Here is a 19,531-nt window from a genome sequence, read left to right on the forward strand (position 1 = left end):
TTTTTTCAATTTCACAAAGGATAAAGGAGAAAAAGCACCCCAACATCTGTAAAGCAATTTCTCCCGAGTACGGCTATACCCCACATGTGGTCATAAATGTTTTTTTCATTAGAAAGTAATTAATCCTTTCCGAACTGATCCATATTTTGCTTTTTCTTTTTTCCTCCCCACTTTCCGAGAGCCACAACTTATTAATTTTTCCGTCAATAGAGCGGTGTGAGGGCTTATTTTTTGCTAGACGAGCTGTAGTTTTTATTGGTACCATTTCTTGGTACATAAGACTTTTTGAGCACTTTTTATTACATTTTTTGTTAGAGCCAAGGGGGCCAGAAAACGGCAATTTTGCAGTTTAAAATTCTTTATTTTTCACGGCGTTCACCATGCAAGTTCAATAATGGTATATTGCAATAGCTTGGACTTTGACGGACGCAGTGATACCAATTTTGTGTATTTTTTTTATTTTTTTACATTACTTTAGAGAAAAAATGTGAAAAGGTTTTATTTTTGGACTTTAAATATTTATTTAATTTTTTCCACTAATAATAACTATTTACTTTTGTTTTTACATATTTTATTAGTCCCCCTAGGAGACTTGAACCAGCAATCATTAGATCAGTGGTAGAATATTGTGATTTTTACATGCTCCTGTAACAGCGCGATCGCTGTTTCTGTCCGTTAGTCCCGGGTATCAGCTGTAATACACAGCTGACACCCGCACCGTATGGTGCGGGCTCAGCGCGTGACACGCTCCATATATCACCCCCCACACCACGACATGCTATTAAGTCATGGTCAGGGTTTAATGGTGCAGAGTGAAAATTAAAATTTTCCACTGAAAATATGTTGCACTATATGTTTTTCCCAGTTTGTGCCACAAATACCTCATAAAATATTAACCGGGTTCACCCGGGTATGGCGATGCCATATCTGTGGACGTAAACTGCTGTTTTGGCACGCTGTAGGACTCAGAAGAGAGGGGGCGCCATTTGGCTTTTGGAGCGCAGATTTTGCTTGGTAGTAGCTCTGGCGTTTTGCTGGTATTTCAGTTTATAATGTGGGGGAATATGTAGGCTGGGCAGAGTACATCAGGGGCATAATAAGAGGGTATAATAGTGGGGTAAATAAATAATAATCTGCAGATATGTGGCCAGTGTCGCACTTATAAATGGCACCCGATCCTATCCGCTTTTGGAACACTGCACATTTTGCATTGCCATAATCTGGGAGCCGGAACTTTTTTTATTTTTTCCCCATCGGAGCTGCGTGTGGGCTTATTTGTTGCGGGACAATCTGTAGTTTTCATTGGTACCATTTTGGGGTACATGCGATTTTGTTGATCACTTTTTATTCCATTTTTCGGCAAGCAAGGTGACCAAAAACAATCAATTCTGACAATTTTTTTTTTTTTTTACGGTGTCCACCCTGGGCTATAAATGACCATTATATTTTATTCTGCGGGTCAGTACGATTACGGCGATACCATATGTATATAGGTTTTTTATGTTTTGCAGCGTTTGCGTAATAAAAGAACTTATTTAGAAAATAAATTATTTTTTGTGTCACCATATTCTGAGAGCCATAACTTTTTTATTTTTCAGTCAAAAAATCTGTGTAAGGGTTTGTTTTTTGCAGGACAGGTTGTAGTTTGTTTCGGTATTATTTTGGCGTGCATGCGACTTTTTGATTACTTTTTATTGTATATTTTGGGAGGGGTGGTGACCAAAAAATAGTGATTCTGGCATTGTTTTTCGTTTATTTTTTTTGCGGTGTTCACCGTGCGGGAAAAATAATATTATAGTTTTATAGTTGGGTTCGTTACAAACACAGTGATACCAAATATGTGTACTTTTACTATAGGAAAAAAAGCAGTTCTTGTTTATGTCACTTATAACTTTTATTTTTACACTTTTTTTAAAACATTTTTATTTATTTTTTTACTTTTTTTACTTGTGCCACTAGGGGACACTTAGACTTGCAGCTCTCATCGCTGCTGGAATACATTACACTACCTACGTAGTGTAATGTATTCTAACTGTCATTGTGACGTAACAGTCACACTGACAGGAAGCTTGCGACGACCACCCTCCGGCTGGTACTCATAGGCTTCTGTACATGGCAGCCCGGAAGCCATTGTCTGGCGTCCAGTTGCCATGGGTGCCATCGCCAGCCCCTGTGATTTCACGTGGGAGCAGCCGATCGGCGCTAAACAACTTAAGGCTGGATTCACACGAGCGTGGCGTTTTTACGCACGCAAAAACGTGCCGTTTTGCCTGCGCAAAAGGCACTTAGCTCCGTGTGGCCTCAGCATATGATGCGCGGCTGCGTGCTTTTCGCGCAGCCGCCATCATTATGACACTCCGTTTGGATGTTTGTAAATAGAAAAGCACGTGGTGCTTTTCTGTTTTCATTCATCCTTTTGACAGCTGTTGCGCGAATCACGCTGTTCGCATGGAAGTGCTTCCATGTGACATGTGTGGTTTTCACGCACCCATTGACTTCAATGGGTGCGTGATGCGTGAAAAACACCCAAGGGACGGACATGTCGTGACTTTTTTTCAGTGGACTCACGCTGCGTAAAAATCACGCACATGTCTGCATGGCCCCATAGACTAATATAGGTCCGTGCGACGCGCGTGAAAATCACCCGCGTTGCACGGACGTATTTCGCTTTCGTCTGAATAAGGTCTAATTGTGGCGATCAAAATTGAACGCCGCAATTAAGGGGTTAACTGCCGAAATCAGCGGCGATGGGCCACTCGATCGGCAACGGGGAATTAAGGGCAGACACCCTGCACAGTTAACCGCTGCTACGGTGTAGCGCCGCGCGGCGGTTAACTGTCAAAGCACTGACGTAACTGCACGTCGAGGTGCGCGAACTTACTGCACACATCGACGTGCAGTTACGTCAAGGTGCGAGAAGGGGTTAAAAGCAGCATATTGTAATAGCAGGTGTGATTAGCAATTACCCCTTGTTTAAACGGTGCAGCTTTGATGCAGATTTTGCATGCATTATTTAAGCCAAAACCAGTATTGGATACAGGAGAGAAGACACTTCAAGGCCTTCCTATATTTCTTCTGTTTAGGTTCCATTCCCGGTTCTGGCTTAAAAAAATATATGCAAAATCTGCATCAAATCTGCCGCATGTGAATTCACCCTTATACCAAGCGGCACAAATAATATTGTTCCATTTGGTGAAAATTTAGAACACAAAATACTGAGCTTATCAATATAGTACTATCTTTTTCTTCAGGCCTATGCACTGGTTCCTACGGGCCGGATACGCTGCGTAAAAACTGCGCAGCGTATCCGACCTGGAACCTGCAGCACCTTCCGTCCGAAAAACCGCACACATTGTGGTTTTTCAAACTGAATTTCCGCTGCGGAAAGCAGCACTGTGGGGAAAAAAAATGCAATTTATACTTTAAATTCCGGAGCTGTTTTCTCCTGAAAACAGCTCCGTAATTTCAGCCGTAACGGCCGTGCACGTGTAAACATACCCTAAGGGTATGTTCACACGGCAGCCTCCGTTACGGCTGAATTTACGGAGCTGTTTTCAGGAGAAAACAGCTCCGGAATTTCAGACGTAATGGCATGTGCAGGCGCTTTTCGCTGCGTCCATTACGGGCGTAATTGGAGCTGTTTTCCCATGGAGTCAATGGAAAACGGCTCCAATTACGTCTCAAGAAGTGACAGGCACTTCTTTGACGCGGGCGTCTTTTTTAAAAAAAATGACCGTCGGCACAGAACATCGTAAAGCCCATTCAAATGAATGGGCAGATGTTTGCCAACGCTTTGGTGCCGTATTTTCGGACGGAATTCGAGGTTAAAACGTCCGAATTACGTCCCTAAATAGGGTGTGTGAACCCAGCCTTACAGTGAAGGATTAATGCAAGTCATCAATCTTCTACAAATTTATTGTTTGCAGTATTTTTCCCAATTTTGCCACTTTCCTAAATATATTTTTCACTCTTATATGATCAATTTCCAATAATTTTTTAATAGTAAATAATTTTACCTGCTAATTTTCTTAATTCAGCAATAGTTTTTTGTGAGATATCAATTATATCGCAATTGCAAACCTTTCTGCAAAAAAAACCTGTTTATATATAACACCCTTCCTTCCCTTTTCTCTTTAAATTCACTTACATCACCCACAATCGCACAATAAAGTTGTCTTACAATTTTAACATAATATTTCAAATAATCGAAAAATGTTACACAAATATTTTTGCAATCCTTTATAATTCGTCCACATATGTACTATGTCCTCTTTCTTTTGTTGACATCTCTTACATCTAAGCCTCCGTGAGCCCTGGATATGTGTTTATTTGTTCTGGAGTATAAGGGCGGATTTACACGAACGCGATATACGTCTGTGCCACCCGCGTGTTTTTCACGCGTGTCGCACGGACCTATGCAAGTCTATGGGGCAGTGCAGACTGTCCGTGATTTTTGCGCAGCGTGAGTCCGCTGCGTAAAACTCACGACAGGTCCTATATTTCTGCGTTTTTCGCACATCACACACCCATTGAAGTCAATGGGTGCGTGAAAATCACGCGCACCACACGGAAGCACTTCCGTGGGACGCATGATATTTGCGCAACAGCAGTCAAAAGTATGTTTGGAAACAGGAAAGCACATCCAAACGGAGTGTCATAATGATGGCGGCTGCGTGAAAATCACGCAGCCGCACATTCTATCGGATGACACACAGTGCTATTAAGTGCCTTTTGCACACGCAAAACGCAGCGTTTTTTGCGTGCGCAGAAACGCACACGCTCGTTTAAGTCCACCCTAATATAGATTGTGAACAATAAAGAATTGTAAAACTGGGGCTTTAGGCTTTTGTGAAGCTTTAGGCCTTATTTACACAGTGCAAATTTGAGGCAAATTTTGCATGCATTTTTTAAGACAAAACTAGAATCCAGGAGACAAGACACTTTATGGCCTTCCTTTATATATTTCTTCTGTTTAGCTTCATTCTTGACTTTGGCTTAAAAAATACATGGAAAATGTGCATCAAATCTGCACTGTAGGAACAAAAGCTATACTCAAGACATCCCTACTGGAGGCATAAATCTACATCCAAAAGGACTCATATTGAGAACCAATCACTCTTTCCCCATTTTTTTTAATTATTCATAATCACTTGCTCTATTAATAACCTGTGTGCAGGGGTGGGATTCAAATATTTAAATATTTTCCTTGGTTGAACTTGATGAACATGTGTCTTTTTTCAACCGTACTAACTATGTAACTATTTAACAGCAGGTTATCTACTTGGTTGACAAAGATATGGTTGTGGGAGAAGGACATGGAGTTCAGTTTATGCGGTGTAGCGTGCCGTGTAGCTCAATTTAGGAAATTATTCCTACTCTATTATAACATTCCCTAATCTAACATTCCCTAATCTGACTCCTTTCCATGGCCCCCTTTTAGATTAGTCAGCAGAATAAGATTCCCTCGCACTCCTTCAGTTCATGTCCGTCATACACGGATACTGGCTGGTGACCGGCTCATGCAGCTTTATGTGTTCCACCCCAAGGGGAATATAAAAAAAAAATGGATGGACTATTGTACAGAACAAACACTGTTACACTTCGTGTCTCCCTTATTTCCTCATAGATTGTAAACTCTTGTGAGCAGGGTCCTCACTTCTCCTGTTTGAATTGTAAATTAACTTTGTCACTATGTAATGTCTGATATTGTTTCATGTTCCCTCTAAATTGTAAAGTGCTGCGTAATATGTTGGCGCTATAAAAATAAAGATTATTATTATTATTACTTCTAATAATAGAATAAACAATTTCAATATTTCAAATACACTATATATTAATGTAAAATTGAAATAAATATTTGTGTATGTATCATAATATCCTATAAACTTTCCACACCTGTGTGGCTCCCTGTCCAGAATATTTAACTGGATTGACACACTATATACGTAATAAAATACAAAATCTACCTACAATACCTACAGTTATTATATTTCACTGACCCATAACGTATAGACCTATATGTGCACATTCAGTACCATAGGTGTGGGTGGCCTATATAGTTAGGCTGCCACTGTAATAAGGGTGGAGAACAGTGCAGTGAGCGCGGCACGTCTCAGAAAATCTCTTGGCTTTTTGCCATAACCCCCAAATACAAAAGTTTAATCTACATATGTAGGATCAGGTTCCAGCCTAATGCATAGATATGGTGTGCAAACCAACCTAATAACATAAATACAGTATCAGAACCAAGCTCATAATATTAAATAAAGCATCAGAACCAAGCTCAATAAATAAATACAGCACCAGAAACAAGCTCATATTAATGAATAAAGCAACAGAACCAAGCTCAGTACATATATACAGCCCCAAAGCCAAGCTACATACATAAATACAGCACCAGTACCAAGCTCGGTAGATATATACACAGCCCCAGAACCAAGCACAGTACACAAATACAACACCAGAACCAAGCTCCATACGTAAATACAGCACCAGAACAAAGCTCAGTACATAAATACAATACCAGAACCATGCTCAGAACATATATACAGCACCAAAACAAAGCTCAGTACATATATACAGCACCAGAGCAAAGCTATGTACATAAATACAGCACCAGAACAAAACTCAGTAGATATATACACAGCCCCAGAACCAAACTCAGCACACAACTACAACACCAGAACCAAGCTCCATACGTAAATACAGCACCAGAACAAAGCTCAGTACATGAATACAACACCAGAACAAAGCTCAGTATATATATATATATATATATATATATATATATATATTGTTACGTACTCCCTTCCTACAGCTCCGTCGGTCTCCAGGATGTCGAGAGTCACTCGCTCAGGCGTCGCCCGGCCTGCAGACTGAGGCGCTCTGCAGCCAATAGGTGCTCAGTAACGTCAGGCCAATCAAAGCCTGGCTGATGTTCCTGAGCTCCCGCCCTGTCCTTATTTATGTATTGGTTCAGAGCGCACAAGACTAAAGGAGGTGCACGAATAGGGTCCCAACCCAATCGCATGTGAAGAAGTATCCGGCACACAAACAAATGTGGTTCAATTTTTCGGTTTTATTATATTGAATTTGATGCCATGGGCAATGTGCGTGCAACGTTTCGGTTCAGGCACTAGATCCCACTTGGCGTTTGTTTATTCTCTTGTGGAGCGCTGCAGTCAGTATGGCGGCTTGCCGCTTAGTTCTTGGCGCCAAGGAATAAAGGAGAAAAATCACCCCAACATTTGTAAAACAATTTCTCCCGATTACGGAAATATGCCATATGTGGTAAGAAACTGCTTTCTGGACCCACAGCAAGGCTTAGAAGGGAAGGAGCGCTATTTGGCTTTTGGAGCTCAAATTTAGCTAAAATGATTTTTGGGTGCCATGTCGCATTTGCAAACCCCCGAGGGACCAAAACAGTAGAAACCCCCCAAAAGGGGAAATTAGAACCACTTAAAGAATCTATCTAGGGATATAGTGGGCATTTAGACCCCACAAGTCTTTTGCAGGATTTATTAGAATTAGGCCGTGAAAATTAATATCAACATTTCTTCCACTAAAATGTTGCATTTTTTCAATTTCACAAAGGATAAAGGGGGTAAAAGCTGCCCAGCATTTGTAAAGCAATTTCTTCCGAGTACGGCAAAACCCCACGTGTGGTCATAAATGGTTTTTCATTAGAAAGTAATTAACCCTTTCTGGACTGATCCATTTTTTTATTTTCCTTTTTAGTTTTTTCCTCCCCGCGTTCCAAGAGCCACAACTTTTTTTATTTTTCAGTCAATAGAGGGCTTATTTATTGAGGGCCGAGCGGTCGTTTTTATTGGTACCATTTTTTGGTACATACAACTTTTTGAGCACTTTTTATTACATTTTTAGTTAGAGCCAAGGTGACCAAGAAAACAGCGATTTTGCCATTTTAAATTCTTTATTTTTCACGTGAGCCGCTCCATACATCACCCCCCACACTAAGACATGCTATGTTGTGGTGCGCGAAGGGGTTAATGCGCAGCGCATGGTGCGGAGTGAAAAATAAAATTTTCCACTCATATGCCATTTTAGTGCACTACATGTTATGCCCAGTTTGTGCCACTGAAGACAAATACCTCATAAAATATTAACCGGGTTCTCCCGGGTATGGCGATGCCATATCTGTGGACGTAAACTGGTGTTTAGGCACGCTGCAGGGCTCAGAAGGGAGGGACGCCATTTGGCTTTTGGGGCACAGATGTAGCTTGGTAGTTGTTCTGTTTGGGGTTTTACTGGGGTTTCAGTTTATAATGTGGGGGCATATGTTATCTGTGCGGAGTACATCAGGGTACATGTTATCTGTGCGGGGTACATCAGGGTATATGTAATCTGCGCGGGGTACATCAGGGTATATGTAATCTGTGCGGGGTACATCAGGGTATAATAAGAGGGTATAATAATGCAGTAAATAAATAATAATCCGCAGATATGTGGCCGGTGTCGCACTGATAAATGACACCCGATCTTATCCGCTTTTGGACACTCTGCACATTTTGCATCGCCATATTCTGGGAGCCAGAACTGTTTTATTTTTTCTCCACCGGAGCTGCGTGAGGGTTTATTCTTTGCGGGACAAACTGTAGGTTTTCATTGGTACCATTTTGGGGTACCAGAAATTTTTTCCAATTTTTGGCAAGCAAGGTGACCAAAAACCATCAATTCTGACAATGTTTTTTATTCGGTTTTTTTTATGGCCTTCACCCTGGGCTATAAATGACCATTTTACTTTATTCTGCGGGTCGATACGATTACGGCGATACCATATGTATATAATTTTTTTATGTTTTGCAGCGTTTGTGCAATAAAATCACTTATTTATAAAATAAATAATCTTTTGTGTCACCATATTCTGAGAGCGATAACTTTTTTATTTTTTAGTCAAAAAAGCTGTGTAAGGGCTTGTTTTTTGCGGGACGGGATGTAGTTTGTATCGGTACAATTTTGGCGTACATGCGACTTTTTGATCACTTTTTATTGTATATTTTGGGAAGGTTGGTAACCAAAAAATTGTGATTTGGGCACTGTTTTTAGTTTATTTTTTTCGCGGTGTTCACCGTGCGGGAAAAATAATATTACAGTTTTATAGTTGGGGTCGTTACGAACGCGGTGATAGCAAATATGTGTACTTTTTTTAACGTGTTAATTTTTTTCCTATAATAAAAGACTTATTATAGGAAAAAAAGCATTCTTTGTTTATGTCACTTCTAACTTTTATTTTTACACTTTTTAAAAACATTTTTATAATCTTTTTTTTACTTTTTTTACTTGTCCCACTAGGGGACACTTAGACTTGCAGCTCTGATCGCTGCTAGAACACATTACACTACACACGTGACAGTCACACTGACAGGAAGCATCGGAGGACCGGCCGGAGGCTGCTCCTCCGAGGCTTCCGTACATGGCAACCCGGAGGTCATTGTCTGGCCTCTGGTTGCCATGATAAGGATCGCCAGCCCCCGCAAATACATGTGGGGGGCTGCCGATCCGCTGTAAACCTCTTCGATGTGGTGATCGCAATCGACCACCGCATCGAAGGGGTTAATTGCCGATTTCAGCGGCGACAGGCCGCTGATCGGCAACGGGGAGAGCAGGGCAGACGCCCTGCACAGTTAACCGCCGCTGCGGTGTAGCGCCGCGCGGCGGTAAACTGTTAAAGCACGGACGTAACTGCACGCCCAGGTGCGCGAAGTTACTGCTCACCTGGACGTGCATTTACGCCAAGGTGCGGGAAGGGGTTAACACTAAGCTCAGTAAATATAAATACAGCACCTGAAACAAGCTCATGATAATAAATAAAGCACCAGAATCAAGCTCAGTACTTACATACAGCACAAGAACGAAGCTCAGTACATAAATACAGCACCAGAGCAAAGCTCAGTGCATAAATACAGCATCAGAACCAAGCTCAATACATATATACAGCATCAGAACCAAGCTCGATACATTTATCCAGCACCAGAGCAAAGCTCAGTATATATACAGCACCAGAACAAAGCTCAGTACATATATGCAACAACAGATCGAAGCTCAGTACATATATACAGCATTAGATCCTAGTTCAGTACATAAATACAGCACCAGAACAAAGCTCAGTACATATAAATACAGCACCAGAACAAAGTTCAATACATAAATACAGCATCAGAACCAAGCTCAATACTTATATACAGCATTAGAACCAAGCTCGGTACATTTATCCAGCAGCAAAGCCAAGCTCAATATATATACAGCATCAGAAGCAAGCTCAGTACATATATGCAACACCAGATCGAAGCTCGGTACATATATACAGCATTAGAACCAAGCTCAGTAAATAAATACACCACGAGATCCTAGCTCAGTACATAAATACAGCACTAGAACGAAGCTCAGTATATAAATACAGCATCAGAACCAAGCTCAATACATTTATTCAGCACCAGAGCAAAGCTCAATACATATACAGCACTAGAACCAACCTGAATAAATAAATACAGCACCAGAACTAAGCTCAGTATATATAAATAAAGCACCAGAATCAAGCTAAGTACATATAAACAGCACCAAAGCCAGTCACAGTGTGGTACTACTGGCCTCAGCCAGTTTTATTAGGTAAAAAATCCGTAGCAGAAAACAAATGAATAAATAAAGTAAATCCTAGGCCGTCTGGCCACTAACTAAACATGCAGTTCCTAACTACAAAGAGCTGAGCCTAAAGCTCCAACTCTCAAACACAACACCAAAGTTGCTTTACTCACATCCAGATTTCCCAGGAGCAGAGAGAGAGACTGTGAACTCTGCCTCTGTTTTAAAGCACACCTCAACTGTGCATGTAATTAGCCACAATGCAATACCTGAAGTGGCTAGTGGAATAGGAACCCTCCCAACTCTCCCTATTCCAACAACCAGGCCCTTTTTCCAGAAAACCCTTGAGCAAAAAAAACAAACCACTTTTTCCTTCTAGCTCAATTCCTTGGCTGTTTTAAAATGTATATGACCTGGGTGAGATGTACACTCCATCCACTACTTTTCCCCTGGTCCTATCACATATCCTCCCCCCCTGTTTCGACCTCGGGGGCGGAACAATTTGTGCCTCCAAGCAATAGACCCTGGACAGGGCATCTGTGTTTCCCTGTTGACGTCCTGGTCTATGCTGGACTACAAAACTGAAGTTTTGTAACAACATGAACCATCGGGTCACGTGTCTATTTTTCTCCCAATTTGGGCACATCCATTTGAGGGGGGCATGATCAGTGACCAGCCTGATTGTTCTCCCTATCAGATAATACCTGAGAGCTTCTAAGGCCCATTTTATCGCCAAGCACTCCTTTTCTACAATGGCGTAGTTTTTCTCATGCTCATTTAGTTTTTTACTCAGGTAAACCACCGGATGTTCTTCTCCTCTCCTCAGTTGTGACAATACAGCCCCTACTCCTACATCAGGGGCATCCGTTTGCACCACAAACTCTTTCCTGAAGTCTGGTGTTATTAACACCGGTTGGGCACATAGAGCATGCATTAAGCTCTTCAAAGCCTGCTCAGCTTCAGTAGTTCATTTGACCATAACAGAATCTTTACCCTTTGTGAGGTCAGTTAAAGGTGCAGCAATGGTAGCAAAATTTTCAATAAACCGCCGGTAATAACCGGTTAAGCCCAAGAAGGCCCTCACCTGTTTTTCATTTACCGGCCTGGGCCAGTTCTGAATGGCCTCAACCTTATGTATTTGAGGCTTGATAATACCTCGTCAAATTGTGTACCCCAGGTATTTCGCCTCTTCCTGTCCAACGGCACACTTTTTGGGGTTTGCTGTGAAACTGGCTTCTCTAATAGAGTTCAAGACTGCTTGAACTCTGGGTAGATGACTCTCCCAATCTGGGCTATGTATGATCACATCATCCAGATAGGCAGCGGCATATTTGTGATGTGGCCTTAGAATTCTGTCCATCAATCGCTGGAAGGTGGCCGGAGCCCCATGCAGACCAAAGGGAAGGACCACAGTGAAAGTGTCCCTCAAAGGTGCTAAAGGCTGTTTTTTCTTTTGCCGAATCGGTCAATGGCACTTGCCAGTAGCCTTTGGTAAGGTCTAAGGTTGTGAAATACCTGGCAATACCCAGCCTATCCATTAGCTCATCCACCCGTGGCATTGGATAAGCATCAAACTTGGATTCAGCATTCAGCTTCCTGAAGTCATTACAAAAGCGTAAACTGCCATCAGGTTTTGGGATTAAGACTATCGGATTGGACCAATCACTATGTGACTCCTCTATCACTCCCAGTTTTAGCATCATTAGCACTTCTTCGGCTATTGCTTTACGTCTAGCCTCGGGCACCCTGTAAGGCTTTTGGTTTACCCTGATGCCTGGTTCAATTATTATTTCATGCTTAATTACTTTGGTTCGACCGGGTAGCTCAGAAAATACATCTCTGTTGCTCTGTACAAACTCCCTGGCCTCTTCGATTTGAGAACCTGACAGGTTGTTTGGAATTACCTCTGGTATGATTTCATTAAATTAACATGATAAATTTGGTAGGGTTTGCGTTTACCTGGTTGATGCACCCGATAATTTACCTCTCCCACCTTCTCTACAATTGCATAAGGCCCTTGCCATTTTGCCAGGAATTTACTTTCCACGGTGGGGACTAGTATTAAGACCCTGTCCCCAGGGCTGAAGCTCCTTATCTTAGTGGCCCTATTATAAACACGGTACTGACTCTCCTGGACCTGCTGTAAGTGTTCCCTTACCAGGGGCATTACTTTTTCGATTTGGTCCTGCACCTGCGCAATGTGTTCAATCACACTTTTGCATGGGGTACGTTCATGCTCCCAAGTCTCTTTGGCAATATCTAACAGACCACAGGGGTGTCTGCCATAAACTAACTCGAAAGGGGAAAACCCTGTAGACGCTTGGGGTACCTCCCGAACAGCAAACATAAGGTAAGGTAAAAGAAAATCGCAGTCCTTTCCATCCTGGGCCACCACTTTTCTAAGCTTCCCCTTTAAGGTTTTATTGAACCTCTCCACCAAACCGTCTGTTTGCGGATGGTAGACGGAGGTACGCAAGTGCGTGATTTTCAACAATTTTCATACCTCTTTTGTATCTTTTGACATGAAGGGTGTCCCTTGGTCTGTGAGTATCTCTTTGGGAATCCCAAGCCAGGTAAACATAGAGAACAACTCTTTGGCAATGGTCTTAGCGGACACCTTCCTTAGTGGGCTAGCCTCTATATAGCGGGTAGCATAATCAAGGATCACCAGAATATGCTGGTGTCCCCGGGCAGACTTCAACAGAGGACCTACCAGATCCATTGCAATCCTCTCAAAGGGGGTTTCAATAATCGTTAGAGGCACGAGAGGGCTCCTAAAATTTGCTACAGGGTTGTGTAATTGACACTGTGGGCAGGATTCACAATATATTTTTACCTCTTTATGTACCCCTGGCCAATAATACCTTTGCAAGATACGGTCTTTTGTTTTGTCATAGGCCAGATGTCCCCCTAGCACATGTGAGTGAGCGAGATCTAACACATTTTCGCGATGAGTCTTAGGCACTTCCAATTGTTCTACCACTTGGCCCCCTACTTCACTAACTCTATATAGTAGGTCCCTTTCCAGGGAATAATGGGGACATATTTTCTCAGCCCCGGGGTCTTGGAGTACCCCATTTATTACTTTTACATTTTCCCTGGCATGGGTTAATGTAGGGTCTCTAAGTTGAGCAGTGCCTAAGTTATCTCTGGAGACTGGCAAGTCAGGGAGACCGATTTCAGTAGGTTCTTCCTCTCAACATCTCCTGAAAAAACCTCTAAGGGAGAACTCTCCGTTTCACCCAGGGTCACCCCTACTGCTTGCCCATTGTCAGGCTCTCCCACTGGGATAGGGTCAACCACATTCACATTTATATTGTTCAAACATTTTTCAATCCTTTCCCACATTTGCCAAAACAAAGGAAAGTCACATCCCACAATTATATTATGCATTAATGTTTTTACAACCCCTTCTTCATGGGTTACATTTCCCCATGGAGTTTCAAAAGACACCACAGCAGTGGAATAATCCTTTGTATCTCCATGTATGCAGACCACTCCCATCCACCTGTTTTGCAGTTTTCGGATGTCCACCAAAGTGGCATAGACAAGAGTAACCAGACTACCAGAGTCCAACAGAGCCTCCACAGAGTGTCCTTCTTTCATCAACTGGCAGGTTTGTCACTCTATATTTGGAGAGAACAATGCAGAGTAGGCGGGTCTAGCAAACAGTGATGGTCTCCGCCCACTATCACACTTCATAGCCTCATCCACTATGGGACAATTGGCAGCCATATGGCCCAGGCCTTGACAACGCCAGCACACAATGTTTTTTACATTCATAGACCTTTTAGGGCTAACTGGCCTGGCTAACACCTCTGTCGCAGGTCTTCCTTTACGGGCCCCCTTTAGATTAGGAACAGTCTTACCCAGTTCAGAGATCTTCTGGTTCCTTGGGGTTGGTCGAATAACAGAGAAATCCTGGAGATAGTCCTCCGTATTCAGGTATCTCTCCACGATAGCGACTAGCTGATCTGCATCTTTGGGCTCCGTTTGGCCGACACAATTTTGTATCCGGATGGGCAGGGCTCTGAAAAATCTGTCCAGGACCACTCTTTCAATGACCTGTCCAGCAGTGATGACATCTGGCTGCAGCCACTTTTTAGCCAGGTGGATTAGGTCGTACATCTGGGATCTTGCTGGTTTATCCAGGTGGAAAGTCCAGGTCTGTACTCGCTGGGCTCTAACCGCAGTTGTCACTCCCAAGCGAGACAGAATTTCAGCTTTCAAATTTGGGTATTGCTTGGCCTCTTGCTCACTTAAGTCGAAGTAGGCTGTTTGGGGCTCTCCAGTGAGAAACGGAGCAACCGTATCCGCCCACCGATCTGCTGAAAGTCTCTCTCTCTCTGCAGCCCTTTCAAAAATAGTGAGGAATGTTCTGTTGTCATTTTCTGGAGCGAGGCTTTCACTCTCCTTCCAGCACCTGCAGCTTCTGCCTGAACTTTATCTGCTCCATCAGATTTTTATTCATCACCTGCTGCTCTCTGAAGGCGGCTTGTGTAGACTCTAGAAGCAAACGATTTGTTTCCTGCTGGTTAGTATTTGCTTGGATCAGCTGTTTAACAACTTCCTCCATGTCTGCAGTGTTTGACTTTTTCTTTAGTACTGCCGATTTAACCCAGGACATCAAACTGGCAAGATTCTTGTGCCAATGCTGATCTTACTGTGCCCGCATTCTACACCATTTGTAAGGGGCCGCCCACCGGATCGCTGTATCCTGGGGTAAGACAGGCAATTTTGGCACAGTAAGAACAGACTTCAGTCCAGTCACAGTGTGGTACTACTGGCCTCAGCCAGTTTTATTAGGTATAAAAGCCGTAGCAGAAAACAAATGAATAAATAAAGTAAATCCTAGGCCGTCTGGCCACTAACTAAACATGCAGTTCCTAACTACAAAAAGCTGAGGCTAAAGCTCCAACTCTCAAACACATCACCACAGTTGCTTTACTCACATCCAGATTTCCCAGGAGCAGAGAGAGAGAGACTGTGAACTCTGCCTCTGTTTTAAAGCACACCTCAGCTGTGCAGGTAATTAGCCACAGTGCAATACTTGAAGTGGCTATTGGAATAGGAACCCTCCCAACTCTCCCTATTCCAACAACCAGGCCCTTTTACACAGGTTTTCCAGAAAACACATTTTCCTTCTAGCTCAATTCCCTGGCTGTTTTAAAATGTATATGACAGGAACCTGGGTGAGATGTACACTCCGTCCACCACTTTTCCCCTGGTCTTGACACAGTATATATATATATTTACAGCACCAGAACAAAGCTCAGTATATATATACAGCACCAGAACCAAGCTCAGTACATATATACAGCACCAGAAACAAGCTCAGTATATATATATATATATATATATATATATATATAGCACCAGAACAATACTCAGTACATATATACAGCACCAAAACCAAGCAAAGTACATAAATATAGCACGAGAACCAAGGTCGATACATATATACAGCACCAGAACAAAGCTTGGTACATTTATCCAGCACCAGAACAAAGCTCAGTATATATACAGCACCAGAACCAAACTCATTGCATATATACAGCACTAGAACAAAACCAGTACATATAAATACAGCAGCAGAACCAAGCTCAGTACATATATATATATATATATATATATATATATACATATATATTTATTTATTTATGTAATACCAGAACCAAGCTCAATACATAAATACAGCAACAGAAGCAAGCTCAGTATATATATATATATATATTACCAAAACCAAACTCATTGCATATTTACAGCACTAAAACCAAACTTAGTAGTTATATACAGTACCAGAACCAAGCATATAATAATAAATACAACAGTAGAATTAACCTCGGTATATATATATATATATATATATATATAATACCAGAACCAAGCTCATTACATAAAATACAGCATCATAACAAAGCTCATTGCATATGTATATATATACCAAAACATAACTCTGTGCATATATACAGCCCCAGAACCAAGCTCAGTACAAATGTACAGTACCAGAACCAAGCTAATCATAAAAATACAGCACTAGAACCAAACTCAGTAGACATATACAGTACCAGAACCAAGCTCATAATAATAATAATAATAATAAATACAGCATTAGAACCAATCTCAGTACATAAATATAGTACATAAATATAGCACCAGAAACCAAGCTCATTATATATATATATATATATATATATACATATATATATACACACACACAATGTAACGACTGTGGAGTATGTGCACCCACTGGGCTGCTCTGCCGTAGCAGAGTAGCAGCTGGCCAAACAAGTGTCAAGGAAAGTTTTTAGAATAAGGGTACCTGGATAGAAGACTTGGCAGACACTTGGCTTGGCAGACACTTGACTTGGCAGATACTTGACACAGAAGTATTGTAGTCGTCTGGGCTTACAGGCCAGCTTGTGCACTGTGCACAGATGGTGAACTCGACTCAGACAATAGACTTCGCACTGGAACTAAAAACAATTACTGTATACGAGATACAGAATACGGGAAAAAAGTATACAGGATACAGCTAAGGAACCATTTGCAGAACAAATATGTGTAGACACAACAAGGCTCAGGCAAGGAGGAAGAGGGCAGAGTCCTTTTTAAAGTCAAGGGTGCATTGGTATTTGGTAGGGACGAATTTACTGGTGTGCATGCTGGCCCTATAAGGCCAAGAACGAACGTGCGAGCACCCAAGGGAGAGCAGTTAAGAGCTACAGCCGCGTGTGCCAGCATCTCTGGGGAGGGAGACGCCGACAAACTCTGAGTGTCCTGCGGTCGCGGCTGCCGGTGAGTAGGACATGCCAGCGGTTCAGCGACTGCAGGCATAACATACACAGCACCGTAACCAAACTCAGAACAAATATACAGCACTAAAACCAAGCTCAGTACATCTATACAGCACCAAAACAAATCCCAGTACATAATCACAGCTCCAGAACCAAACTCAATACATATAAACAGCACCAGAACAAAGCAATGTAAATATAAATACAGCATCAGATCCAAGCTCAGTATACCAGTATACATACAGCACCAGAACCAAGATGAGTTTATATATACAACATCAGAACCAAGCTCAGTAAACATAAATACAGCAAAAGAACCAAGCTCATAATAATAAATAAAGCACCAAAACCAAGCTTAGTACTTATATACAGCACCAGAACCAAGCTCAGTACATAAATACAGCATGAGAAACAAGCTTAATACATATATACAACACTACAACCAAGCTCGGTACATTTATCCAGCACCAGAAGCAAGCTTAGTATATATACATATATATACACTACCGTTCAAAAGTTTGGGGTCACCCAGACAATTTTGTGTTTTCCATGAAAACTCACACTTATATTTATCAAATGAGTTGCAAAATGACTAGAAAATATAGTCAAGACATTGACAAGGTTAGAAATAATGATTTTTATTTCAAATAATAATTTTCTCCTTCAAACTTTGCTTTCGTCAAAGAATGCTCCATTTGCAGCAATTACCTTATTGCAGACCTTTGGCATTCTAGCTATTAATTTGCTGAGGTAATCGGGAGAAATTTCACCCCATGCTTCCAGAAGCCCCTCCCACAAGTTGGATTGGCTTGATGGGCACTTCTTGCGTACCATACGGTCAAGCTGCTCCCACAACAGCTCTATGGGGTTGAGATCTGGTGACTGCGCTGGCCACTCCATTACAGATAGAATACCAGCTGCCTGCTTCTTCCCTAAATAGTTCTTGCATAATTTGGAGGTGTGCTTTGGGTCATTGTCCTGTTGTAGGATGAAATTGGCTCCAATCAAGTGCTGTCCACAGGGTATGGCATGGCGTTGCAAAATGCAGTGATAGCCTTCCTTATTCAAAATCCCTTTTACCTTGTACAAATCTCCCACTTTACCAGCACCAAAGCAACCCCAGACCATCACATTACCTCCACCATGCTTGACAGATGGTGCCAGGCACTCTTCCAGAATCTTTTCAGTTATTCTGCGTCTCACAAATGTTCTTCTGTGTGATCCAAACACCTCAAACTTCGATTCGTCTGTCCATAACACTTTTTTCCAATCTTCCTCTGTCCAATGTCTGTGTGCTTTTGCCCATATTAATCTTTTCCTTTTATTAGCCAGTCTCAGATATGGCTTTTTCGTTGCCACTCTGCCCTGAAGGCCAGCATCCCGGAGTCACCTCTTCACTGTAGACGTTGGCACTGGCGTTTTGCGGGTACTATTTAATGAAGCTGCCAGTTGAGGACCTGTGAGGAGTCTATTTCTCAAACTAGAGACTCTAATGTACTTGTCTTGTTGCTCAGTTGTGCAGCGGGGCCTCCCACTTCTCTTTCTACTCTGGTTAGAGCCTGTTTGTATTGTCCTCTGAAGGGAGTAGTACACACCGTTGTAGGAAATCTTCAGTTTCTTGGCAATTTCTAGCATGGAATAGCCTTCATTTCTAAGAACAATAATAGACTGTCGAGTTTCACATGAAAGCTCTCTTTTTCTAGCCATTTTGAGAGTTTAATCGAACCCACAAATGTAATGCTCCAGATTCTCAACTAACTCAAAGGAAGGTCAGTTTTATAGCTCCTCTAAACAGCAAAACTGTTTACAGCGGTGCTAACATAATTGCACAAGGGTTTTCAAGTATTTTCTAATCATCCATTAGCCTTCTAACACAGTTAGCAAACACAATGTACCATTAGAACACTGGAGTGATGGTTGCTGGAAATAGGCCTCTATACACCTATGTAGATATTGCATTAAAAACCAGACGTTTGCAGCTAGAATAGTCATTTAGCACATTAAAAATGTATAGAATGTATTTCTGATTCATTTAATGTTATCTTCATTGAAAAAAACTGTGCTTTTCTTTCAAAAATAAGGAAATTTCTAAGTGACCCTAAACTTTTGAATGGTAGTGTGTATATATATATATA

Source organism: Rhinoderma darwinii, chromosome 4 (genome assembly GCF_050947455.1).
Source record: "Rhinoderma darwinii isolate aRhiDar2 chromosome 4, aRhiDar2.hap1, whole genome shotgun sequence".
NCBI classification, from domain to species: domain Eukaryota; kingdom Metazoa; phylum Chordata; class Amphibia; order Anura; family Rhinodermatidae; genus Rhinoderma; species Rhinoderma darwinii.